The sequence below is a fragment of the Falco peregrinus genome, chromosome 7, assembly GCF_023634155.1.
Source record: "Falco peregrinus isolate bFalPer1 chromosome 7, bFalPer1.pri, whole genome shotgun sequence".
NCBI lineage: Eukaryota > Metazoa > Chordata > Aves > Falconiformes > Falconidae > Falco > Falco peregrinus.
The window spans coordinates 48,590,217-48,617,928 of record NC_073727.1 but is presented as its reverse complement, the minus strand read 5'-3'; the positions used below and the strand labels follow the sequence as shown (position 1 = coordinate 48,617,928).

General features: G+C 39.2%; 1 long non-coding RNA gene across 1 annotated transcript; it reads right to left on the bottom strand.

Annotated features, from left to right (window-relative positions):
* Positions 1-88: 88 nt before the first annotated feature.
* On the bottom strand, positions 89-18,491 carry LOC114013936 (uncharacterized). The gene is made up of 4 exons (XR_003557201.2): positions 18,377-18,491; positions 13,422-13,633; positions 12,978-13,137; positions 89-471 (listed from the first exon to the last, which is right to left on the bottom strand). It is a non-coding gene; the product is annotated as an uncharacterized LOC114013936 (long non-coding RNA).
* Positions 18,492-27,712: the final 9,221 nt, after the last annotated feature.

Sequence of the window (27,712 nt, the reverse complement as noted above, 5' to 3'; positions counted from 1 at the left end):
TAAAAAAACAATTTTAAGGCAGATGTAGAATATTTTTTTATTAACAAAAGCCCATAAAATATTTAACAGTTTCTGTTGGCTGGATTTACAGAGGATTTCATGGGGTAAGGAAATGTCTCTGACAAAGAAAGGCAGCATAGAAATTGGCAGAATTTGACAATCAGACAGATTATTTGATTTGTATTGGAGCTGATGGTATTGAATGATAAAAAGAGTTATTTTAAGATGTAAAAGACTTCCTATGTTCATTGTTTCCAAGGAACAGAAAAAAACAGAGTGGCAGTTTGTCACAGAAAGTCTAAATAATAAGCCTGAAAAGGAAGAACCTTGGAGTTACCATTTCCCTTCCAGGCTCTGGAGCAGCATTAATCACCTCTTCATCTTGTTCTCATGGCTTCATATATATCTGATTCCTTCTCCAGCTTCTTTGGAAGATCCCTTTGCTTGAAAGATCAGAAGTGGGGAGAAAGTCTGAAATGCCAAAAAAAATCTTTAGAAAAATTTCCTCATATCTACAGGTCTTCTCATTATCCTTCCATTCCCAGGCAATTAATTTCCCATTTCAATTTTATTTTTCCTTCAGAAATATATTATGAAGAGAGGCAGTTTCTTTAAACCTTATTCTAAGTTCTCAGGAGCAAATACTAACACATTTCCCCATCTGAGGATGTTTTGTGTTGGTTAATGGCCCTCTAAGAGAGCTCCTGAAAGACACTCCATGTCTTCCATTCCCATCCTTGGCATCCTAGGTCTGGCTGAAATGTGAGGACCTTTATCCATCCTCTAGAGACAGCGCAGAGATCTGTCACTGGATAGACTGAAGCTGGGGCCAGACTCTGTTAGTTCTTATTAACAGTGAGAAGAGTGGAAACAAACCCCTGGGCTATTATAATGCCAAGTCTTTCCTTGCAGCTGCTTGACCTATTACCTTGGCATGAACCTATGCTACAGTGTATCTGAAAATCTTTGTTTAAGAAAGGACATAGATTACACTTTAAAAAAAAGAACACATGGGTCAGTGACTCCAATTTCAGTAGGCTCCTTAATGATTTGGATCCGCAATTTTTTTTAACAACTTCAGTGTTAAAAGTAGCCAGTCCTCTCTGTTACCTCTTATTTACTAGGTACACTGAAAAAAAACCTGGCCCTTTGTGAATGACTTAATCTGAGCACTCCAAACACAAGGTCATATTGGAAAACTTAGGCCATAAATTCTCCATTGAAAATATTTTACACTTTTGCTCTGTACCACCTCTTCTACATCTATAATAAGAATTAGGGCTTTTGACTGAGAAACAATTTCCTAATTACGAGTTTCACAAATGGCAATTACTTTAAAAATAATTAAAGCCATTGACAATATTTTTTTGGCCAGGAAGAAAGTAACTTCTTCGATAGTGGGGACAAGCTGGGACTGGGTGTCGAATTGGACTGTCCAAGGCATGAGAGTGTGTATCTAGAGGAATGGTGCTGAGCTGAGCCCTAGGGCCAGGAGGTGTGAAGATTAAAGCAATATAGCTGGATAGAGAAGAAGAAGATTAAACTTCAGGCCTTTCTTATTTGATTACTAGTTGTTATTACAAACTAAAATTTAAACTCCACTAGGGATTGAATCCTTTTTGTTTTATGCATTGGTTCACAGGCTAATTCATGTCACTGAGGATCTCAGGAGGTCTTTAGTGCAACCTCCTGCACAAAGTGGCATCAGCGCCTAGCTGAGACTGGGTTACTCAGGGCTTTACCCAGTCAGGCCTGGAAAGTCCAGGAATGAAGACTAGGACAGAGATGAGGATTTCTGGTTAAAATAATAGTAATCTTCAGATTTACACTTTTTTGGTCTGAACAGAGATTTAATTTACTTTTTCTTCATTCTTGGTGTACATGTGTCTGTCAGGCAGGCATTGCCTCATTGCTTTATTTCTAGCCTCTGGGTCCTTGTCAGTCAGAGGTCAAATACTTATTTGAGTGTGCTTTTCGACTTCTGAAGAACATTAACATCTTGTCTGCTGAAAATGGGAGATAGATTTGGCTTGATGGCAAGCAGTTCTTGAGTAAAAGGAACACCTGGAATGTTAATGACAAAAAATGACACTCCAGGTAATATGCCTGGAGTAGAAGGTTCACAGGAACAGGTAAAACACACATGTGATGGGGTGTTACCATTTGCATTGACTCAGAAAGAGCCATAGATTCTAAATGTTAGAAAGAACCTGGGGCACTTCAGGAGTCTGAAAAAATAACTTATTTCACTGTTGATTATTCTGTTTTACTAATTATCTGATTAACAGGAGAAGCAGCAAAGAATCACGGTCTATTTCTATATCCTAATTTGTCCTACAGGTTAGCTAGTAAACTGAGGGAATATGTCAGCCCCAGGATCATGGTTATGAGATTCCACTTGCCCTCTGGATCAGCAATAAATCTATCCCTCCATGCCCAGATGCATCACCAAGTCAAAAATTATAAGAGTGGTGGATAATCCTTCAGAAAAAAAAGTTGAGCTCCTAGCTAAGCTAACTAATTTATACCCACAGAACTCCTGCACGACAGTGTGCATGCTGGGGAAATTTTAATCTTGGCGGGCCCCTTGGAGAAGCTTAAGTATGTAAGTTAAACAGGCTCACAGACTACCATGATCTTCCCTAAAGGGAAGCTGCAAGATGAAGGCCTTACAGAAGAACTAGATTCCCAAAGAAGTTGAGAAATGTCCTTGACAGATTGCTAGCTGAGAGATGCTGAGTGTGAAATCACTTAGAGCTTGTTCAGAGTATCAGTAGTTAAACATCAGTTATTTATATTTTTCTCCATGAGCCACTACAGAATTATTTGTGAATAGTTTGTGTGTGCCTGGACTGTATTAATTAATTCTTCATTTTTACCTTTATCTGTGCTTGTGTTAATAGTAATTTTAGGACATCTGGCAATCCCTGCAACATTCTGCTGCAGGGAAATAGGTATTGAAGTACTCTCACAGTATGTACTGCTGTAATACAGTACCACCAAATTGTTTGGACCAGTTAGTAGTTGGCAATGCAGAGTGTATGTGTAATGTTTTCCAATGAGTTGTATGGTCCTTGGCAAGCAGCAGGACAGTGGAGATATTGTCTGAGCCCAAGCATCCCCTGGCAGAATTGTAAACAAGGTGTTTACACCTTGTTTTGTTCTCCCTTCTTCGCAAAGATAATACCTTTTTCTAGCCTGCAGCAAAGATAAACCTTAAAAAACATATTGAAATATACTATCAGAATAAAAGGTAGGACACCAAGCTTTGCCCTTAATAAAACATCTGAAAAGTCAATATGTCCATTATTTCACTGTCAGCTCCAGCACCACAAATAAGGATGCACAATATTCCTGCATACTGCAGTTTGTATAGCTGTTATTAGTATTGGTTTGACAGTTCACTTTCTTAATTCCAAACTCAAGAGATAATTTTCAGTTTCATGAAATGGTAATTAATAATCCATGTATTGTTCCCTAGGGCATATCAGATGGGGTTTTTCTGAAGCCTTTCATATATGAAAGCTATAGGGTTTTTTTTTTATGGAGGTTCAGAGTTACTTAAAATTACATCCAGTACAGAAGGAAATATGCAGCTGCTGTAGGATTCCGGCAGAGATATAAGCTGTCCACATGAGATTTTTCTGAGTCTGTTAAATTAAAAGCCAAAGATTTATGGGGAGAGGCCTTTGCTGCTGGAGCTCAAGTAAGAGAAATAAATTTTGGTCCTTCCCCAGGTCACTTGGTACCATTTGCTGTTACAGGTATAATGGTGTCGTAGTCAGGGCAACTACAAGCACAGGAGACAGTGTGACCAAGAACGCAGCATCCACAAAAGGGAGCAAGAGGGTTTTACCCTACTACCTATGCTGATCTGTGATCTTGGTCACATCACAATTTTTCTCCTTTTGGTCCTGGAAAAAAACAAGTCCTTGCCTTGCACTGAGGTGTTGGGTATTTGTAAAGTGTTATGTATAAACGTTTCAGAGAGACATGTTGTTGTGATGGGGCTGAAGAACAGTGGGACATAGGGGAAGCTGAAGAAATGAAGCCAGATAATGTAGAAATAAAGTGGGTGGAAGAGAGGAAAGGCAAGAGCTGGAATGAACATAAGGGCAAACCAGTAACAGATGACAGAGGAAAAAAAAGAGGTATTATTTAACAGAGAATAGAGTTTAACTTCTTAAATGTAGATGAAGAAATTAAGGACTGAAGTGGAAAAATAAAATGAGATGGAAATAGCCAATAAGAAAATAATCCAGAGAGGAAAAAATAGAACTAGGAAAAGAAAGAGAATGTATAGTTTAGTGTAATGAAACACACATACTATTTATTTTACATGACTCTGCTACTTATGCTAGGGAAGAAGGAAAGGTATCTATTTTATACAAGTACATCATAGCAATATGGTAGGCATCTCTTGACTATTGCCAAATGAGTTTAGATGTGTTGTAGAATGAACTTCGAGTTTTCCTTATGATTCCAAATTCCTGTCTGGATTGGAAAATTGTTGGGGTTTTTGTTTTTTGTTTTTTGGTTTTTTTTAATGTGTTTGTGACTGTGTGTAGATTGAAACATAAGAAGATAAAGCAGAAGAAAAACTGGCATGTTCTGTTTGTCATCTGTGATTTAGAAGGAAAAAGAATAAGCACCTTACCAATGCCTCTTGAATCCCTCAAATAATACTTAACCTTACCATGCTGTTTCTTTCTAACATTCTCTTTCCATCTCTTTCTCTGTACAACTGTCCAGTAGGTTCTAATGGATGTCAACCAAATCAGTGCCAAGCTGCAGACTTGTTTTTAAAGGTGTTATTTTGAAGTGTCATCCACATCCAAACCAAAGAATATGACTCTTACCCTTTAGTCTCCTTCTCTTGCTACTACACAAAAGAAACCAGCAAGCATATAAGTTACATGGACTTAGCTTTGATATTTCATCAAGGAACATTTTTGGTGCTTGCTTCTCTTGCTTCAGCAAAACAACTCTTAACCTTAATAGTGTCATCTTCTTATCCTTGAATCTTTCAAAGGACTTGAAATGCTGTCTTGCAACACTCTAATTACTGCAAGAGGAAACTGTAGATGGTAGTTGCTCCAGCTTTATCCAGTGTAAATTCTTTGTCCTAAACCTTCATCCTACTTACTTCAGTGATCCTTTATGGGAATGCAAGGGCCTCTGTGTCACTGTCAGGCTCAGGAGGAGTTAGGAAATTCATAGTCACTGCTCTGGGAAAGCCAGTAACACCAGCCAAGGGTCACTTCCTACCCAAGTTTGTTCAGAATTTGCAATACTCTTTCCCTTTTTTCTTTCCTTGTGCTACATGCCTAATATTGCACCATTACCTGTAACATTGTGAACCAAGGGCCAGAAGTGGATGGCTTTTTTGGTTTGTTTGGTTTTTTCTCCGGTGCACCATGGACCCAACACAGCAGATCTGACCCATCCACGTCGTATATCTAGTAGGAGAACATTTATCCTCATAGACAACTCATTCTGCTGTTTGCTTTGCTTTGCTTCTCTCTTTTTTTCATATTTATGCTGAATCCAAACCCAAAGGAAAGGCTTACTCTTCAGTCCCAATTAACATCTCAGAAAGACAGTAGAAATAATAAATTTCTGGTATTGAAGAAGCTAAGCGGATTAACCGATACAATAATGTTAAAACTAAAAATGAAAAAATAAATATTTTTTTTTCTCTAGGTGAATATAGTGAGGAAAAATTACAATGAAAATCAATAGAAATCTAGCTCTGCATCCCTACACTAACTTTTAAAATCTCAGATGACCACAGAACTTGCTTAGCTATTAAAATGTCAGTATTATAGAAATAAAGGTACACAAAACCAAATTACTGTTGTACTCTATCCCCATAAGATTTTTCAATGGATTTTGGTGTGGCAGAGAATTCTGAATATAGTATGTTCAGTGTGTGCTGTGTCATATGTGGAGACAGTAAGACTAGGAATTTCAGGTTGCAGTTATTAAAAATAATGACTAGAAGTAATTAAATAATCAGTGGCTTACCATTAATAATTCATAGCATTACTAAATTAATTGTGTTAGGTGCACTGTGTTATTCCCTGTAGAGTATCGATTATTTTCCAAAGTATTTATGTGGCTACCTTCTACATAAAGGCCAAACTCTACAATCCTTGCTTCTTCCTCACAAACTTAGCTTAGTCTTCTCTGCACTTAAGCGCAGCAAGTGGCCTCTCATCAATTCACTGCGTTCCCAGAGCTTGTAGGACACTTGGCAGGTAGTGCTTTTGGTGGCTTTTGCATTCTGTTCACAACTGGGTATTTTCTCCCTGCTGCTTGTACCATAGCAGATGTTTCCTCATCAGCTGGCATGGGGGTTTGTCAGTATGAAGGAACTGTGGAGCACTGGAAGACCCTACAGATGAGAGCCCTGAGGCTGGAGGAACAATAAACACCAGTGTTTTACCTAGAAAACTAAGTAGTGGACCTAACTGATACTTAGCCACTTTTCTTCACCTTATGAACAACTCAAAGGAGATGTATATTTTTGTGATAGGGGGAAAAAAAAGTACATTATTTAGGTCAACAAGAGTTTTAAAACTAATTTACTGTGCTTTTGCAAGGGTGAAAAAATGGGCATTTTAAGCCTAATGGTAACAAGAATTCTTCCACATTAGGTACTTGTTCTCACATCTTATACCATGATTTCTGATCTTAGATTTATGCTACTATTGTATAGAAACCAGTAATTTAGAGAAGGTTTTACTGGTTTCCAAATTTTAAGAGTTATAATTATTCCTTCTCTCTCTTTAAGGCTGGTTCTATTATCCTTGCAGACACTTCTCTTCCTGTCTTTTTATCTGTCTTTGGTTTTGAAATTACACTTTATTCTTTCCTTTCTGAGAATGCAAGAAGCATCATGCAGACAGCAGAAACTTAACTGAAGTCAACATGATATATAGAAATATAAAATGTGAGAAATGGTTGGAACAATGGCAAAGTGCCCTGTAAATCTGTATAGAATATCTGTCATGGACCTGGAAAACAGCCCAAGCCATAAGACATACATCCTGGCTTGTAACTTGATTAAAACTCTAATGGCAGAAATCTGTTCTCAGAACTGAAAAATAAATTGCTTTTTGTTGGTGTAGCGTGTTCACTGCACAATTCAGGATTGCACGTCAAACCTGAGGGCTCTGATGGCTTTGCTGTGAAAAAGAAGATGCTTTTCTTTCACCTGTACAATAATGTTGACTTCTTTGGAAGCATGCACAAACAAGTTCAGGCCTCTCCTTCTCCTGCAGTGTAGCACTTTGCCAACTTCTGTTCCCTTTGGTTCTGAGATCTTTCTTTCAATGCACTGGATATGTCGAAAGAACATGTATTGAACAGGGTGTGCTGCATTTGGTTCCTGCTAGCACGTGGCTGGCTGGAAAAGCAGAGACATGTTCTGGCATCCACGATACTGTAATAGAGTAACTCCCTTATGGTTTAACCTTGAAAACATTGCTTATATTCCTGTGCCTCCCTTTCCCTTTCTACAGCATGAGTGTAACAATAGGCACCATTTTTCAGATCAATGGCTGAAAAGTTTTATAGAAGAGCTCATCTTTTTCCAGGTTAAGAATCCCATGCTGTAAGGGATAAATATCCTAAGTGCTCTAACATCCCTCGATTCTGACTGTCGAGGTTGGCTGTGCAATCGAGTGAGAAGGGTTCAATTTTTTAAATTACTAACTGAAGAACACTGAGAAATAATTGTTGAGCCTTGGGATTAGTCTCCTTCTTTTACAGCCTAATCCTTTAATGTTAAGCATGAAAAAAGTCCTTCCTCAAACTTATTTATGTGAGTGAGAGCCAAAGCACCTAGTCCCAACCCCTCTGAAACAGTTGCTCAGAATTGGCACTCAGCTATTGTACCGTTATCTTAGCAGAGAGCGTAATTGCAAGCAAAGCCTTCCTGGGACCATCTGACTTCCTCGAGTGAGGGAAAACAGCCAGATCTTTCTTACTGAAAGCAGAATGATATCCTTTATAGATTACCAAACAATATCATCTTTCTGATGTTTAGCTCTTCTTTTTCATGTAGGAAAGTAGCAACAACAGCAAAGGCATTCAAAAGCCAGGAAAGGATTTTTCATGAGGAATTGCAGAGACTTTTTGCTGCTCACATCGTTTGTTTTTGCATACTAATCTCCATGACAAACTGTGCTTGATTCTGCTCCCGTTGATATCAGTGACAAAACTCCCACAGATTTTTGCTGGAACAGCATCAAACCCTGTTTTGCTGATGGTTTGAAAGAAAAGTCATATTTTCTAATAAGTTTCATGTATAATTTCTTGACCCCTTTCCTTCTCTGCCTCTATCTAGAGGTACAGAGACCTTGTGGGAGCTTAATTTATAATATCCCTGTTACTGTCACAGCAACAAATTACAATGTCAAAATCCCAAGGACTGTATTGTTACATCTCACAAACAGCTCTCAGGAAAGAAGAATACTACTACTAAATTTCACTGAAGGCATATGACAGATCATGAGGAATGGCATGACAAAAGAACATGTCAAAATGTCTGCCTTTGCATGTGTTTTCTGCTCCTTCCTTATATGTTTGAGCAACCTTTGGTCTTCAGAAACCATTAAATCATTGTCCTGTGCCTAATATTTCCTTTGGAAAAGTGGAAAAGAATATGGCACAGCTCAAGTCTCCCTTTTACCTAAACCTCAAATTGCACCTCCTATTGTTACTCTTTTTTTCATCATTCATCATGGTTGCTGCAGGGAATCTAGCTTCAACCTTAAGTACCGCAGGGAACAACTGTAAATGCTCCATCACAGAAAAATCCACCAGCCTGTAATTCACATTTGCAAGGCAGGCAGTGTGCAGAAAAATCCCTGTACCTATTGCTGTGCTGACAGAACTTCATAAATTCTTATGTAGCTAAGGACACAGACACAAATTCATATATGCACTATGTATGTGAGTTACCGTAGCTTCATGTTCCTTCTGCAGAAACAGTTCCACAGGAACATCAAAACAATACCTTTAATTTTAAAACCAGATTCCCAACTTATTATGTTATAAGCCCCATTGGCCTAACACGTGTGAGTTCTATGTTCAATTTTTTCTATATAGAAAAATTCTTGTAAGGAGGTTAGTGTGATGAGAATAGTTTTTTCTCACTCAGATGAGCTGGGGAAGCTGACCATACATGTCTTTATTTTACAGAACAGCAATAAAAGGTGAACAGCGATCACAGTCATTCTCTGAGCAGCACTTGAAGAAGGGTGATAGCTAACTCGACGTTTCAATGTTTTCATCCTAGAATAAAAGTACCCTTTTAAAAATTAGATCTTTCTAGTCTAATTAATATAATCTAATCTATATTAATTTAGCCTAATTTAATTTAAAATTAGATTAACTATGTAGACAATCTTTACAAAGGTGCTCATGCAGAAAGTCAACAAGAAACATCTGTTCCAAAAAAAATGTGCTGTGTAGTTAAGTCATTTGATACAGACTAGTGACCACAGGGTGACTGAGCAGCTGCAGCAAGTTACCTCTGCAATCACGGACACGCACACATCTTTACACTGAGCCTGCTGCAAGATGAAAAGGGTTATCTTACCTCCTGGTAAAGGTGGTGTAAGGTCATGCGTTTTAGCTGCAGCCAGGGTAGCAGGGAAATTGTGAGATGCACATACTGTCCGGTAATGTGATTTGACTGAAGATCAGCTCAGCCCTAGTAACAATTGCTAGAGACTGCCTGGCCACCACCCTGGCATCTGCAGTGCTATTACATTTTCTGTGTTTGCTTTCATTTTCCCTCTGAACTGAAAGGAATTGTAAAAGGCCAACATCTCAGAAGATGGCCTCTGAAATGAAGTAAATGGAGTTTAAACTGGGTTCCTCTGGACTTTTCAGTGAAGAAGTCTTTTTTGGGGATTTTGTAATTATCCTTTTCCTCCAATTATCTAACTAAGACTCCAGGTTTACATAGCTGGTGCCTTGAATGAAGTTATCTGAATAGACAGGCTCCCAGCTATGCAGGCAGAAATATCCTACTGCTGTTTTTACTGACATGTGAAGACATAACTTAGAGCATTTATCAGATGTTTTCTCCATGCTCCAGAAAAAAAAGAATAAAAAGCCACTTTTTTTTTTAATGTCAAGATTAACTTCTTCTCAACAGATCAAAAGAAATTCTCTCAGCCTTATAGTCTGAGTCAGAACTGTAGCAGATAGGCTGAAGGACTTAGCAAAACAAACAGAAACACAACAGACTGCTATTTAGCAAGAGATTTCAAATACTAGGGACAATTGCCAGCAGCTAATCTTTTATTTAGAGATGGCTTCCACCCTAGCTGGTTACAAAACCATTCTACTTTTTGAATCAGTCTTGTTCAAGTGTTCTGAATGATGTGCCAAGGATATTTGACTGCTGTCAACACCAGTCTTGTTTCAGGGTGGACCGTGAAAGAAGTAAAATAGGGTTCTGTAGAGAAAGGGGTTCATGTAAAATAAAAGGAATCAAGGCAAAAAGAGATCAGCTACAATGGTAAATGATTTGGAGCAGTTAAATTATTCTTTGATGTCTGCCCTCTTGAAGCATCTCCACCTACTGCATTCATCCCATACTGCCTCAGCATGGCTTCCTTATTCTGTGCCTGGGAATGACCTGCAATGTTTTTCAAACCATGATGGTTCCCTTTGTACACAAAGTAAGCACAGCCCTAGCCATGCAGAGTTCAGTAGGTGAGGAGAAATGCAGAAGGTGGAGACACATCAAGAGAAACCCGTAGAGTCATTTTTGTACTGGGTGGGGGAGGAGTTGGAAGGGAAAGGTGGGATTCTCTGTTTGCACATCCTATTAGGTAGCAGAATTGCAGGAGGACTTAGGGTCTGTTCACAGTCTGCAATCCAGTAATGTTGAAAGACAGCCAACTTAGTCATGGAGCTAAAAGCAGAGGAGTCAAAGCAGAATGCTGATGTGCCCAGGCTAAATTAAATTGTTAAGAAAATAATGAGCCCTGGTGGAACTTGGTGCTAATGTAGCTATGCTTCCCCCAGGCCAGTGCTGGTATGTCTGCAGCACTTCACTGAACACACCTTTATAAATCTCTAGGAGATCCATAAATGTGGAGTTTGCTCAATTAACTGGAATAAGAGAGCAGATAACAAGGAAATGAATCTCTTTTGCTCTACAAAACAGAATGATTGGCTGATGCTGTAGTTAAGTCCACCTTAAAGCTTTTCACATGTGCTTTATCACTAGCCAGCCACTCAGCAGATCCCATTCCTCAGAGAGTTGTCTGATGTCCCCATACTGGTCCTTCTTCTGATGTGGCCCCCAAATTCATACTTCTTTTCTGCAAACTGATTAAATCCTTTGGGGTCATTGTTATGGATAGGCAGCTAGTATCATTTAGGTGAGGTGAGGTGGAAAGTGTGAGATGGAGGAGGTTCAATGGAATAAAGTGCAGGTAGGGAGCAGATGTTTTAAACCAGACTGGTGCTTATGTTGCAAAGGAATCGTGTAAATAGTACAATCAGAAAACACGAGCCTTGGAATGGTAGGATGATATTAGAAGACTACAGAACATTGAATTATTCTGCTCAGATTTTAGTTTGGTTTAAAGTTCACTGGTATAATTATAGGCAATGAGAAGATAAAGCTTTTGTATCAGGATGTAAGGAGACATTGTTTTAAAAAAATGGTTAATTCTGCAATGAAGATTTACCTTAGCATTTGGGACAGACTCTGTGTGAATGCAGAGTTAGTATTTGCATTAGAATTTATCTCTCCCTGCAGAACATGTCACCCTTGTAATTATTCATTCCTCTAAAGTCCCATTAAATTAAACAGTTTATACGAATTGTCTCCTATGCAATACAAAAAGTGCTTGAAACTTGAAGGAAATTATCTCACCAACATAGGGAAATGAAAGCTAACTGGATTATCCAAAAAGATGTTTTTTAATTAAAAGCAAATTTCTACTTGAAAAGATGAGTTCCTGCATCTGTCACCAACGTAAGAGACACAAGGAGTAACTTTCTCTGAAAGAGTCAGTGTTGGCAATGCTGCTTCCCAGTCTGAAGGGGAGGGCCAAAGGGCTGCTTGACTTACCAGAGAGGAAGGAAAATGCTTTTAAAAACTTCTTTGTATGCTTACCTCCTTCCTTTTGCATTATCTGCACTACAAGACTTCAGAAAGCAAAAGATATATTCAGATTAACTTAGTACTGAGACTAATGGGAGTTGTTTTGCTTTTACTGTTTCCTCTCTTATAAGCAGATCATCTCTGAAGTCTACTATTTGGTTATCTGGCTCTATCTGAGAAACTTGTTCTAATTTTGGAGGACTCTCATGTCTACACATCTGAGGAATCTGTGATGTACTATGATATTATCCATCTGTGAGGACACAGTAGAAATGCTGCAGTTAGGGTTCAGGGAAGCGGCACCTCCATAAAATCAGTTGACAGGGAAAATCCACCACTTGGCAAAAAAATGTGTTGGGGCACGCTGGTCACCAACAGTATGGCTGAGGCATAAGGCAGTTTTGTGCATTTGCCAGCTGTGCATCCCAGCTGTGAAATGGTTGAGTTCCAGCTTCAGATGAGTGGCACTCTGGTTTCCATAACACATTCTATTTTCTTTATAAACCTGACCTGGCTTAAATTGTAACACTAACTGTGAGCTGTAAAGTGGTGGTGACATTATGCCCACAGGAAAGGCTGAGCCATTCTAGTGGAAAAAAATATTCCCAAATATCTAAAACACCTTGAGAGCTCAGGAGTCGAGTCCTCAGCTGATATGAAGAAGGATTGCTGCATTACTGTGTCTGGAGCTCTTGTTCCCCTAGGCTCTTGCTCCCCAAGCAAGCTTTGGCTTTTGTGGTAACAACGGAAGCTTTTTCTTCCTTTTGTTTTTTGAAAATAGGCTGCTGTTCTGTGTGAACTCTAAATTGTATTTCTAAAGTGCAGCATTGCTCACCTCTAAAATCACCTCTGGAGAGCTTAATTGGAATCCCTTTGGCTGAAGCATTTGACTTAGCTCTATTTTCTCCTGCTGTTCAGCTCAGTGATGTATTTCACAGTGGCAGTCTTGCAGTCAAGTTCCTTTCTTAGGTGACTATCCTTATTGGGAACCCAACCTGTACAGCATGTAGAAAGGTGAGAACGCTCAGAACTGAAGCCTTCATTGGATAATGTACATATCCAGTTAACACTGAAAGTACATACATACAAAACATACATACATAATACTGAAAGTACATACATACAAAAATCATACTCATAAGAGCTAGGTTTTCAAATGAGCAGACTGAATCAGATTTTTCAGCAGCAATGAACACGGTGCTAGATGGAACTGTTGTGGTTTTAAATTGTGTTAAAATGTGATGTCTGAACACAATAGATGGTAGTTACCAGGAATTACCTGTTGAACTGTAAATTGGGTTCCCAATTCATCATCCTAGTTATTTCTTCACTAGACTTTTTCAGCAAGTTTGGGGTTTTGTGTTCCGTTGTTCTCTAGGACAATGTGCAGCTTCTTCCTCTGCTCCCCAGATACAATGTATAACTTCTGGGCATATATCAATCTTGTATCAATATGTAGCAGACATATCAGGAGCGACAGGTTAGGTATACCTGGATTACACAGAATAAGGATCATCTGCGATGGGGAATAAAGAAGAACTAAACTGGTATGAAAGAGAGAAGCACATACAAAACACAGTAACATTCTTCAACACTTTTTCTGGTTCATTTGTAGAAAAATTGAAATAAAACTAGAAGCTCTGTTTCAGAATCTTAATAAGCTTCAGAATATATCCAAAGGGTAAGAAAACACCAAACTTTTCCTTTCTGATTTTCCTGCAGAGACAAGAAACTAACATAAATAGAAGAGGTCATTTTATTTATAAATGTTTGACAGATCATTTCTTCAAGATCACTGTCTGGCCTCAACAACCACCTAAATGGATAAGACTATTAAAAAGGAGGTGGGATTTCAGTTTATGGGTTTTACTCTTTGACTGTCAATCAGAATGAGAAACACAAGAAAAGGAAGGAGGAATGAGTTGAAGCAAAATTTGAGGTAGTACCTCATTTGAAGAAAAATGTAGCAATCCTACAAAAGAGTTGATCTGCTGTCATTCTCATCTATGGACCACTGGTGTTATGTTCTTTATTTACCTGCCATTAAACACTGAGCTGAGATTATTGCAGGAAGAAAGCAGGTGGGAATTAAGGTCAGAAATCTGTTGGAAAGGAGGTTTCTGCTGCTCATGAAAATATTTACAGGGGTTTTTGTTTGCTTATTCATTTGCTTTCCTCTGTAGCACACAGCTTTATTCTTAAAACAGTCTTTCTCCAGTGTTGGTATAATATGACATCTAAATGCCAAGGCATAGTTCTGAACTCTGTCATGGTTTCTTCATCTGTCCCAGCTGGTGAGTTAAATCAAATTAGTAATACTAGTAGAGTCATAGTAATAGAAAATTAACCCCATGTGTAAGATTCAAACTATAAAGAGTGCACGCTGCCATTTACATATTCTCATACAAACTGTTAGATGCTTGTCCCTTCTGAGAATATAGGTTCAGCACTGCAGTGTGTGAGTCATATGTTATTGTAGGTGAACAAAACAGTTTCATCAGCAAGTTGGAAGGCCAACTTGAAGGTATGACCAGAAATCTTCATGTCCAGCTGGAACTAGCTTGGAACTGATAGGAAACCATTTTTTGCTTAGCCTCCCTGTGACAGGGATCTGGGAATAAACATCAGAACAAAATCTCCAATATGGTCAAGTATGCTTTGGCTTTTTAGTAATATCACATGTGATACTGGTAGGAGAAGGACATAAGAGAAACACGTTCTTCTGCTTCCTGCATGTATAGCTCGGATACCGGACTCTAAATTCTCCAGGGTCTGCAGTAGTTTCTTTCATTAATTGGAAGAAGCAAAAATCTTCAAAACTGAAGGTATAGGAAAGGGAAAAGTGATATGATAAAAGATACTGTCTAAAACAAGATGCCTCCCAGTTAAGTTCATTTTGAAATAAAAAAACTCTCTACTGCTGCAAGAGATGTTCTCCTTCTGGTTAGACAGCAAAATAAGAAGCTGCTGGCCAACACTTAAGATTAACTATTCAACTATGATTATTATGATTGTTGTTGTTATGATTATTATTATTTAAAATTATTAACTCTTCAAACACCTATCCTTTGGCATTATTCAGAATTCCATAATGTGCAGACAAAGTATTTTGCTCATCCTGTTTACAGCAGCATTGGTTGTTATCCATAAGTTTTCAGGAATGATCACTCAACATCCTTTTAATCAGCTCTGTTCTCTGTTTTATTCCTTCAACATATGAAATTTAAACTGTGCTTCTGCTCATTTCTCTTTGTAATTGTTCCCTTTTCAATTTGGCACATATGGTGTTTCTTCCATTATCAGCTTTGTTTACACTCCTGTGCTTTCTGCACCTTTTGGATTAAAAAAAAATCTCTTCCAATTGGATTTAACAAAAACTTCCTCTGGCTTCAGCAGAGGGGCAGCTCCATTCTCAGATGTAGCTAAGGAAACGTGCGTGGTGTGGATTTCCACCATCTACAGCTTACTCCTTTATCTTCTTCAGTGTGATGACAGTAGACAACTTTTTGTTATCAACGGTATTTTAGTTGAATTTTAAGTTCTCTTTACTGTTACAGAAGGCTTTGAGAAAGAACTTCATGCATGTATTTTACTGAGGTGCAGGCAGACCAACCTCAAAGCTACAGCTGCTTCTGGATCTTGATGTGCGTCCGATGCCTCACTCCTCTGCATCAAATATCCATTATTCACTAGAGTTATTAAAAAAAAATGCCTTTTTTCAGAAGCACTTATGGCTTTTAGGTCATGTGTCCATTGACCTTTAACATGCCACAAGCAGGACTAGTTACCACTGTTTTGGCATCCTGGGTGAATTTCCAGATCCTGACAGTAAATTGGTAGCCACAACGGTCTGTTAGTACTTGGTGCCTAATTCCCTTTAGAAATGCTGTCTTTCTGGGTCTGCCAGCTGGGTAAGCTTATTCAGAATTCAGTTCTTATTCCTAAGACTCAAAGCTTTAAAAAAAAATTTCTTCTGCTTTAGAGGCTCACTAATATTATTTATTAAGTATTTTTGAGCATTAGGCACTTCTTAGCATGGCACTAGAAGGAGGTGATTAAAATATGCAGACTTTTCCCAGACAATGCATTGTAGCTCAGTGACAAACTATGCTTGAGTAAGGAATTTCTGGTTAAAATTCTGTGGCCTGTATAGTGTGGGATGTCAGACTAGTTATTTGCTAAGATCTTTTAAAATTTTGACAGTATGAACAATGCAATATTCACTGGCCCAAATTTCAGCAGTAACAATGATCTCATTATACCTAGAGAAGGAAAGGCTGTGTTATTTTGTCATAGTTGTTAATTTTACATGAAGCTTATGTAAAAGGAATAAAACATTTCATCATGAAAATTCTATTTCTGATCCAGTCTTCAGGCAACTTTTTGTGTTGTGTAAACATAAGTTAATCTTCCTAGCGTAAGAAAGGACAAAAAATTGCGTAGGAACAATGTTAACTCTGCTGTGTGAATTTTAATACTACTATGATATAAAGCACCTCTTCACTTTATTCTTCCATCTTGCCCTAGTGACGACATGCACCATAAATCAGACTTGCTGGCTCATGAATTAACAGGCCGCCAAGCATATACTGACAGTACAATTAAATGGTCCAGAGAAAACTGCTTTCAGCCCTACACCAGTAGAGGAGGAGAGGAACACAAAGAATTTATGGTTCCTGTGAAGAACGTCTGGTTGACTCAAAGTGCCTTCTATCAATACCTAATAATATCTCTGCATCCAGTGATGGAGACCATGACATTTTGCTTTTAGAGATACGAGTGTTGTTTAAGATTGCCTGGATACGTGAAGTTAGTCACATGGTAGGGTCAGAACCAGGTCTTAGAAACTGCAATATCTGAAGTGAGCTAGAGTTCATGTCAGATTTCAGCTTGGTTATGTGTCATATTTGTAGAGTCTGGATTTCCTGTGATTACTAGTAAATAGAGTCACTGATATACCCCTTACCCCCAGATTTCCCCTTCCACCAAGCATCTTGTTCCAGGAATTTTTCTTTTGCCATTATTGCTCACATTTTGAAAAGTATTAAAGTGACAAAAACAAGCAAAGCTGTGCAGAGAGCTGAGAAAGTTACTTAAATCATGCTTGACTTTGGTTTCAGTAAAGATTCTGCTGAAACTGCGTTGTGAAGAACTGCAGTAACTAGCAAACATGAGAGGCTTTAAAATGGGGTGTTACAAAGGATTTTGATGTAACAAACATTGCTAACTCCCTCCCATTACTGTGTCACCCACCACATTGAGCCCTCACCATGCATAGCAGACCCATGTTTAAAAATACTAAAAAAGAGAACATGAGTAAAGAGTAAATATTAAAAGACAGCAGCATAAAAGGATAGAAAGGGCAAAATGAGAGCCACACCACTGCCTTACTGCTGGCAGCTGCACTGATGAATCATCCATGCTTGTATGTGGATGCCTGTAGTGAAATCTCGCTTATATTTTAATTCTTTCTAAAGGAAATATGGAATTATAACATAATCTCTTAGTCTCTTAGTCACTAGATGAAAAGTTGAGGAAACACTGTGGCTTTTTATCTCTGGACAAGATTTAAGTCCAGTAATCACCAAGTGATTATCTTTTAAAATGTCCACAGTTCCTGTTTTTCAAACTTGATAGCTACTTGGTAGCTACTCCCACTGAAAATCAAAGATGTTCTGATTAATAGTTTTGCTGAATTGTTTAACCATTTCACTAGTTAAAATGACCTTCTATCCCTTTTAAGGCTTCTACTCAAACAAAGCTCCCTGGTAATTAAATACTTGCTAAAGCATGTTAACTTATGTCACCTATGCTTCCCCTGTGCTGCTCCTGTCCCTGCTGCCCTTGCTCTGGCCTGGAGCCAAGCTCAGGGCTGATGCTCTCGTTTTGCCCCAGGGCATATCTGCCACCCAGTGCCACAGAGAGATGAGAGGAAAGGTCTGCTCGGGACAATATGGCTTTTTTGCCCACCCTACCCACCCCACAGGAGCCCTGCCTGCTAAACTGCTAAAAATGGTCAGCCACCAGCGGAGTGACCCTAAAAAAATTCCTGTCTGATTGCAATCACAAAAATGGATGCTTGAGTCCAATATCTGTTGGGTTTTGTGAGAGGAAAAGGAAGATCTATGTTCCTAGCAAACTTGAGCTGTGCCCGGAAAAGACACGGAAAAAAAATTATAGATCTGCAGTGTCGTAAGTTGGAAAGTCAGACAAAGGATGTGATATAATAAATACCTGCGCTCATCCTCCTTTGCTGAAGTTGGTTTTCATCTTGAGTAGTGATTTTAAAGGGCTCATTTCTTAGTTTTCTGTTTTACCTCTAGGAAGGTTTTCCATTATACAGTTCCTATAAGTATGTGAAAAGAGAGATCGCAATAAAGCAATATATTTACTGAGACCAGAATTTACTTTCTTCTCAAATGAAATGATGCTGGTGCTATAAACAGCTGAAAATATTTTACTGAGGTAATAACAGCCTCAGGATCTGTATTAATGATGAGCTTGTTAAGAGTGTGAAATGCCCTCTGGCTTTTCTCCAGGGTGTTTAAACTAATCAACTGCTAAGAATAGGGGAATATTTTTCCTTTCACTCTCACGTTGAGAATTCCACATTTTCACTGACTTTACTGACATCTGTCCTGCTTTACACTGGTGCAAGTGAGAGAAGCATCAAGTCAAAGTCCACACATAGCAGCAGGTCTGAAGGATGAGCTGGAAGTAGTATTATTGACAAAACCCAATTTCTGAATGATGGATTGCCAACCTGCAACATGATGACAAAAAATGCATCCTAACTATAAGTCTTTTCCCTTCATTTTTGGTGCCTGTGTAAAATTAGCTTTTTCAAACTGACACTTGGCAATTCTGCATCAATTAAAACAAACAAAAAGCAAACCACAATAATCACACTGACAAATCACAAAATGTATATATTTATTTCTTTTTGTTCTGAGCTTGATAGCAATGATTGATGTATTGCTTCAAATGCTGATTGTTTTTGTGAGTTGTTTTAATTTGGGGAGGGAAAATCTGCCCAAGTATATTTTTTGTATTGAAGACAGGTTAAAAGATGTAAGATACACAGTTTTGTAATTCCTTTGAGCCACAAAATAAATAAAAAAAAGAAATTACCCATGAGAAGTTCAGATGAAGCGTCTAAAGGACCCCACAAAAGTTACACATACCAATTCTCTAAGCCTAATCCAGAATCTTAAATGGAAGCCTTAACTGTTTGTTTTGATATGTGCATGATTGTGCCTCGGAGGTGACCATCTGGTGTACAGCCAAATAAAATGAGGGCTGCTGGGCACACAGTGCTTTTGGGAAGGGAAGTTATCTAGCTGCCAAAACAGAGGACCATACATTAAATAATAATTAAATTAGTCATGAAAATAAGTTGGTCATCCAGTTTAACCCCTTGCTTAAATCGGGGCGAAGCTCAAATTGGGGCTAGGTTTTTTCACTTTTTCAAGCAATTTGGCTTAACATTTTGTGACTGACTTTGCAATGTATTTGCTGTTTGCCGTTTCTGTCAAGTCACTCTGTAATGCAGATTTCACATTTGTGAAACAGATGCTAGCTGGATCATTGAGGGAAAGGCATTGACCTGAAAATAGTTTTAAACGTTGAACTTACTGGTGTCCCTTTGTGCCTGAAGAAGGAAGGTGATTAGAGATGTCTGTTGACACATCACAGATGTGAAAGACTGCAGCAGAAGGATTCTGGGGTTTGTGAAACTCGGGACTGAGCTGGGAATCAGCATCCTGGCCTGCAGCACCCCAGCCAAGGTAATGCTCTGAGGATGAGCAGTGCCCTATGGAGCAAAGCACTGCAATTGCTGCCGAGCTTTGTGAGCCAAGCACAGCATTATTAAAAACGGGTCTTAACCACTCTCACCTGCAAGAACTGAAATGCACTGAAAGACCAGAAAAGATGAACAAGGGAGAACTCAAAATGGTATTGCTGAACACTTGAACAGAGTTGAAAATAATGGGAAAGCACTGGAAATTAATATTACCAGTATATCAAACCTTTTAAGCTTTCGGCTTCCCATCCACTTGGCATTTTTAATAGTTCCCTGGCTAAAGGGTGAACCGTATTGTAAATGCTCTGGAGTCATAGGTCATTTGAGCAACCGCAGTTTGGGCATTATTTGCGACTAATTTTACAAGAGTGTGTGGAATGAAATAATTTTAAAATGACTACATGAAGCATACTTTTGATAATCACATGTTCTTTCTAGTCATGCTTGAATTTATCGTCCCAATCATCTTTATCAACAAACATTTCCAGATTGCTTCTGACTTCTCTGTTAAAATATACTTGGTGCTAATCAAAACTGTGTATAACCTACTAATCATGCTGTCAGCTGCTACTAGCTCTACAGAGATGGCACGATTCAGGGAAAAATAAAATTTCAATTACATGGTTATCTAACCTGGTATTTGTGGATGGGCTTATTATATACATTCTAAAAGGGCAGTGAAAAAACGAATAAGCTTAGGAGGCTTGGACAGAGTTTACCAGATGCTCCAAAACTGTGGTCAGGTTTCTAAATACTTGCACATGAGAAAGAGTAGGAAAATGCCCTTGCAAGACATGTTCCAGTGTGCTTTTCTAAGTGGGATTTAAGCAATTAATTTCAATTTACACACAGTGAACAACTGCATGTAAATCAGAAAGCAGCAAATGCAGAACTGTGTTGCAGTGTAATAAACAAAAAAATACCCACAATTTTTGTTTCACTTGAAAACATTTTCTACCCTCCTGAACTTGCTGTTTTGTCTTACTGAGGTATTTCATTACTATTGACTTCCATGTCAGTAGCCCCTTAGAGAAGTCTCAGGCAGTCATTTGTATACATGATCATGCAGACTCCCCAACACATAATCTTGCCTGAAATGTTCCAGGGGCAGCCAACAAGGCAAGAAACACCATTATTGTTTTTATTCCTTAGCCTGGAAATTAAGACCTGGAGAGATGAGGGCTGTCAGGAGTTCTGCAGTTCATCATGCACAGGTAAACTGTTACAAGCACACAAAAGTCTTCTGTTTTCAGAGGGACTTGCATGAAGTTTGTGCAGGCCTGCATAGAACAGGCTGCACAGCCAGATCTTAATTTATCATTTAATGATGCTCAGAGACCTAGCTGTGTGCACACAGGGTACGTCCAGCAACACTAGCCGATTAAAGTGGCTGACAAAGAAACAGGAGACATCTTCAATGTTGGGTTTTTTTTTTTCATTCAGCAGTGCATGTCTCACTAGTTAAAATACTAAAATTCTGAAATAATGGCATAGTGCTTGTTAAATGCATGACAAATTGGGAAAGTGATAGCTTTCAAAACGTAGCCATCAATCAGCATGGAAACAGCAGGGTGAGGGGGTGTAATAGAGTTTCTCATTAGATCCTCATGCCCAGGCACAGCTTGTGTTGAAATCAAAGATCAAATACCTTGTTCTTATAATAATCACCAGCTGCAGTGGAATCATAGACCAGAGGAATTTGTTACTTAGATCCATACTTCTAAAAACTTCTAAGCTCTTTCACAATTGCACAATTACAGTTACTAACCACTGGTGCACTCAGACTCTGGTTTGCTGTTGTTCATGGAGTGAATGGGAAACATCTAGAGGTAAGAACCTGCTTCAAACCAATTTACTGCCCTGTTAACAGGTGAGAAGTTGGGATTCTAGGAATGGTTAGAAATCACAACTCTCACATACATATATATATATATATAAATACATATAACTCTAGCTATAGCCCACATGAAGTTAATCTCTCGTTCTTGCCCCGTAGTCAGTGAAGAGGGAGTATCGGGTACCTCCCTGGAAAGGAGCTCCTTTCTCTTCCCCACACATGCAGGCAAACAGCTCCATATCTCTTGTGGATACACCCTATGTGTTGTTAAGGACACAGATTTCTAGTGAGATCTGTTCACTTGCATCTATTTTGTTCAAGACACCAAAGGTTTGTAGCAGCAAGGCTACGATTTCACTCATATGCACCGAGCAAATGAGTATAAAGTTCAGTGTGGTGTATACAGCTATTTCTAGGAAACAGAAAGAACTGAAAATTCAAGTCATTTACCTGAACAAAAAATAATCAGAAGACAGATACAATCTCAATGTGGATGGTGATGAATACAGGTAGAAAACACGCATATCCAGTTTCCAGGAGTGCCAGTGCCGTGGCTATAGCTGGTCATGGTAAGACAGTTAAACGAAAAACATTCTATTAGGTGCATATGGAATGCACCCTAATAATGCTGGTAGGAGAACTGCAGAGCTCACGCAGCTCTGAAGCTCACCAGAAGTATGATACTTTACAAACCAATGAAAGTCATGTTTTTTTCTCCAGAATATGGACATACACATCAGCAGGATGCATCTGTCTGGGTTGAAAAAAGCCAAATCATAACACATGCAGGATTGTGAACAAGTACTGGAGGAAAAGGAGCAACAGTGCTAAGGTATTATGAAAGATACAGGTACATAACATATTAAGGATTAACTTTACTTCTGCCATCCTTCATATACTAAATACAAATATATGCAAACACAGAGGTACCAATGACATTTGCTATTCTCCAAATGGCTTTGTGGAATGATAATACAGACTTTGGATGATATTAGAAGAGCAAAATAAATATGTGCAGTGGCTTAAGATGAACTTAAGAAAGCTGAGATGTCTCAAAGTGATTGGGAAGGTAAAGATGTCATCTGCTGAGATAGAATTTAACTGGAAATATGAGACAATCAGGTATGAGGAGTCTTATTTGTACTATTGTAAAACTCATTAGGCTGTAATCTAGTACAGGAAAAAAAGCAACAAGAATGGTAAATGAAGATATTTGCTTAAAAGCAGGGGAAATGGGCTCGTAAACAAAAAATTGAAGAGGAATCAAGGGAAGGGAAGGATAATTTGGACAACATCACAGCTTTAAAGCCTGAGGAGGAAAGATGTTTTAGAGGCACAGGAGCTAAAGGATGAGAATGGAGATTCAACATCAGAGTTTGGAAAGCAAGGGCATGTTGGGGTTATTTTTGTTGCAGACAGGCAGCAACACACAGTAGGTGAGTTTGGCTTTCCCCAGATCCATGTGCAATAGCAACTGGAAGGGATGGCTGCAGGCAGCTGCAGCACCTGATCTCACAGCAGAAGGCAAAGAGCACCACAGATTTGCGTGTGTGTTTGTCATGTGTCATACTGGGGGGATCAGCATGCTCCATTCCAGAAGCTGACCTCAGTGGTGCTCTGAACAGGCTCAAGAGAGGGGCTTGTGAGCAAGACACGTTTGTTCCCCTCCCAGGGCTTTTACATTCACTCCTGCCTTCCTCTGGAAGACACCTCCATCCACTCAACCTCCTACCATCAAAGAAGTTTTCAATACCAGCCTCCGATCTCCCACCATATTAAGTGAGGGCTCTTCTGTCCGTTAATAACTGGACTTAGCCCAGATTTTTGTCTGCTTTCTTACCTAGGGGTCTCGTTCCTTGCAATCTTTTCCAGCTCCTGGCAGAAGACTCTTCTTGCTGCCTCAAGGGTTTGCTCTGCACTGAACCATTTCTCTGCTGCTTCACACACAGTAGCTGCCCTGTCACTAGCACTCTGCCTTTTAACCTTACTATTACTGGTCTGTTTGTTCTTGATTTTGCTCAGTCCTTAGGTCCTCAAGCCTTTCACTCACTTTCACATTTCTGTCTCTGAGCCCAGGATGCTCTGGGAATACTGGTCTCATACATCAAAGGAAAACTGGTGACTTCAGGACAACGTACAGATACAGATCTTTCTACACTTTCACCAGTTTAAATGCTTCAGATCACTCCTTTTCTAAAATTATATGAGTGCTCCAGTTGTCTTAGTGGTAATAAAGGACTTCTGACATGTGCTCTACTGGTGTTATATTTGCATATATTAATCTTTGGGTCCTTTGCACCCTCTCTGCTCCCGCCACCCTTCCAGCTGTGTTTGGGAATAATGAGTCCCTCACCAGGTTGATTGATTGGTTTTGTACAGATGTTCTGATCACATCAGTTGCAAAACTTGAGAGGGACAGGGCTTTTACCAATGCTGCTAGGCAATTCCAAAGGTTACACAAGGTTCCAAATATCTTTAAGCCTTGAGAATTTACAAAGATCCAGTAGCTCTATTTCATTAGTATGTGTAAGGTCCTCTTTCTGTGCTGGCATTGTAATACAGTATTACTGGCTGGAAAAAGAAGTGCAGATTTCTTGATAAGCAGGGGAAGATGGGAAAGCAGCCAGGCTGCTAACCTAGGATTTGGATATTTCAGTTCAAATCTTTTTAAGGCACAATGTCCTCTGTGACTCTGTGTGAATAATGGTGTTTGTCTGTCCTTCCATGCAGTATAAAAGGAGTGAGGTGGTTTTCTTCCCTCGCCAAAGTGCTGTAAAGATGATGATTACATTGGAGGGTTTGAAGGGCTCTGTCACTACATCAAGTGTGGCACTGTAGGTGCCTAAGAAAAAAGGCTATTTATTACTCTTATCCCAAATGCCTAACAGCTTTCTGGTGGCATTAAGCAGACATGTTTTCAATAACTTTGTTTAGCATATATTCTTTTTTTCTTTCACATAATAGTTACATTTACATATTCCCCATACTTAATTACAGTATCTGATGGGATGAAAAAGGCTCAGGTTCCTGCATCTCAAGCAGTCATTGGAATGATTTAGATTTTTTTTGGCTTTAAATAGGGCTGTTGAATCTATAGGTAAGAAGAACATTTTGTAAACATCATTCATATTCTGAATGAGTATAAATATTACACTTTCGAGTATCCTGATTTTCTTTCCCCTCCAAAAAATGTGAAGTGTGTGAGATCAAGAAAACACCTTGGGCATCACTCCAAGTCCTTGTATACTTTATACAAACACTAATTTTTGCAACCGCTATTGGGACTTCATACAGGTAAAGGGGCTTCAGGGCACTGATGGAGGTCACACTTTGCTGACAACTTCTTGTAAACGTTCCCAAGAGGCTACTGGCCTTAGTCCAATACCTTGATTAAGAGACTTGTCATTTGGCTTCACAGCATTATGGGGGATAAATCACCCTTATAAAGAAGAGGAGACCAAGTTAAGAACAGTACGGGTTCTTGTCTTCCTGTACTTGGCACTGGTGAGGCCACACATCAAATCCTGTGTTCAGTTTTGGGCTCCTCACTTCAGGAGGGACACAGAGGTGCTGGAGAGTGTCCAGAGATGGGCAGCGAAGCTGGTGAAGGGTCTGGAGCACAAGTCTGATGAGGAGCAGCTGAGAGAACTGGGGTTGTTTAAGTCTGGGGAAAAGAAGGCCTTGGGGAGACCTTATCGCTCTCTACAGCTACCTGAAATGAGGCTGTAGGCAGGTGGGGGTAGGTCTCTTCTTCCAGATAGCCAGCCACAGGAAAAGAGGAAACAGCCTTAAGTTACGATGGGGGAGGTTTAGATTGGATATTAGGAAAATTTCTTTTACTGAAAGGATGGTCCAACATGGGAACAAGTTGCCCAGGGAGGTGGTGGTATCACCATCTCTGGAGCTGTCTAAAAAACACATAGGTGAGATGATTAGGGACGTGGTTTATTGGTGGACTTGACAGTCCTGGGTTAACGGTTGGACTGGATGATCTTAAAGGCCTTTTCCAACCTAAATAATTCTATGATTCTTTGCCTCATTTCTGAAGTCTTAAAACCAAACACAAATACTATTTAAAGCCTTTCTCTAACCTTCACAACTGTGTATATTTTCCCCTCAAGAAGAAATGGAAGGGCTTCGGCATTTTCCCAAATTAAATTAATGAAAACTTTGATCGTGACTTAATTCACTGTGGGTGATTGCTATAAACTGCTACAGATTTATTGTTCAAGGTGCAAGGCACTCATTTAATGTACAGAAGTTGTTAAGATATTGCAAATGGTCAGAAACACTAAAAATCTGTTTTGCATATGATATCTGGCAACAAAAAAAACAGTGCACACCATCAAACAAAAACTCCTCACGTATCCACTTTTCTCAGTGTAGGGATGCTGATAAGTACAGTTGAATTCCTTTTAAAAGCTAAGAAAAATGAAGGAGCACAACTTTCCCAGAACTCTATGGTAGTTTGTGTTTATGCTGTTTTTTCCCTGATGGTCATGTGGAAGACTGGTAATAAACTACAATTTCTTCATAAAACAATTTTCATCACAACACATCGCTTGTTTTTCAGAAGGACTGATGAAATAAAAATGAATTGACTGTTCTTGATAGAAATCTATCAGTATAGCATGTCAGAAGGATTTTGAAGTGCATTGAACACAGAAAATATGTCATACTTTGAATCTGTTAGCCTTGAGAATGTCTCTAATTTTTAGCCACAGACATTTTAGCACAATGGATAAAAACAGATATTGAAGTAACATGAAAAATCATCGTTGTAGAGAGCAAGTCTAGGCCATCTGTAATCATAAAAAATGAAAGCAGTGACTTCTCCAAAGACTTTGTAGATACTGGAGACTTGCAGCATTTTGCATTTTAATCATTGTCTTTCATATTGCAAATCCTCTGACAGCTTTTTTGGAAGCCCTCCCTACAGCCTGCCCCTGTCCCACAGCCCCAGCAGAGGCTGCCTGACTGCAGAAATGGGACATGCTGCCAGTCAGGGCTGCCAGTGGCCAGAGGAAATTTCCGGAGCATCCAGAGTGTCTGAAGCTTTTTGACTTGGGCAAGGGTGGGTGGGGGGGAGTTGTCCCTGGAGGAGCAATTTGCTTTTTAAGTCTTTCAAAATTCTTAATAAGAAGGTTTAATCACATCATTTGGAAAGATTTAGGAAGAAAGATGAGTCTTTGTAACAGCTTAGCTTCTAGATGTCCAGTTCATATATTGCTTTGGGTATCTACAGTTTCATAATATAAACGGAACTGAAAATGAGGCAGGGACACCTTTCTGCCTTTTCCCCTTCTCTTTTATTCGACAATTAAGCCTAAAGACAGGAAATTTATGCTCCAGGCTTTATGTCCTTTAAGTTTGCTCAGCTCCTAGCAAAAGCTGCTACATCTGGACAACCCCTACTGATCTCCTGGCTGCCCTTTTCTGCCTTTGAACTCTGGGGGGGGAAAGAAAATCTCCCTGGCTCCCGCTGTCTGAATGACCTGTGCAACTACTCCAGCTCTCCCAGGCACCCCAGCATCACCCAGAGGAGCAGGTCACAGTTTTAGCACTTTACTCCCTACTGCCTGTCAGCTGTGCACACAAACCATAACATTCTTGCATATGTTGCTATCACAAACTCATCAAGTTCAGACTCCCCCCCATGCACACTTTTCCTACCCCACCACCAGCCCCACCACTTACACTTACCCCAACAGCCCTAAGCATCCTCTCAGAACTATATCTGTACTCAGAACTGGCAAAGTTTGTGCTTCTCTGTGTCTTCCCCTAACGCTGTTTGTGGAAGGGCAGATTAGCCATAAACTGAAATTAATTGGCATGTAAAATTATTTAAAAAATGCAAATTAGTCCATTAAATCATTTAAAATGTCACGCGTAGTGCAGCACAAAATTTGGCAGAGAGAAGGGGTGATTA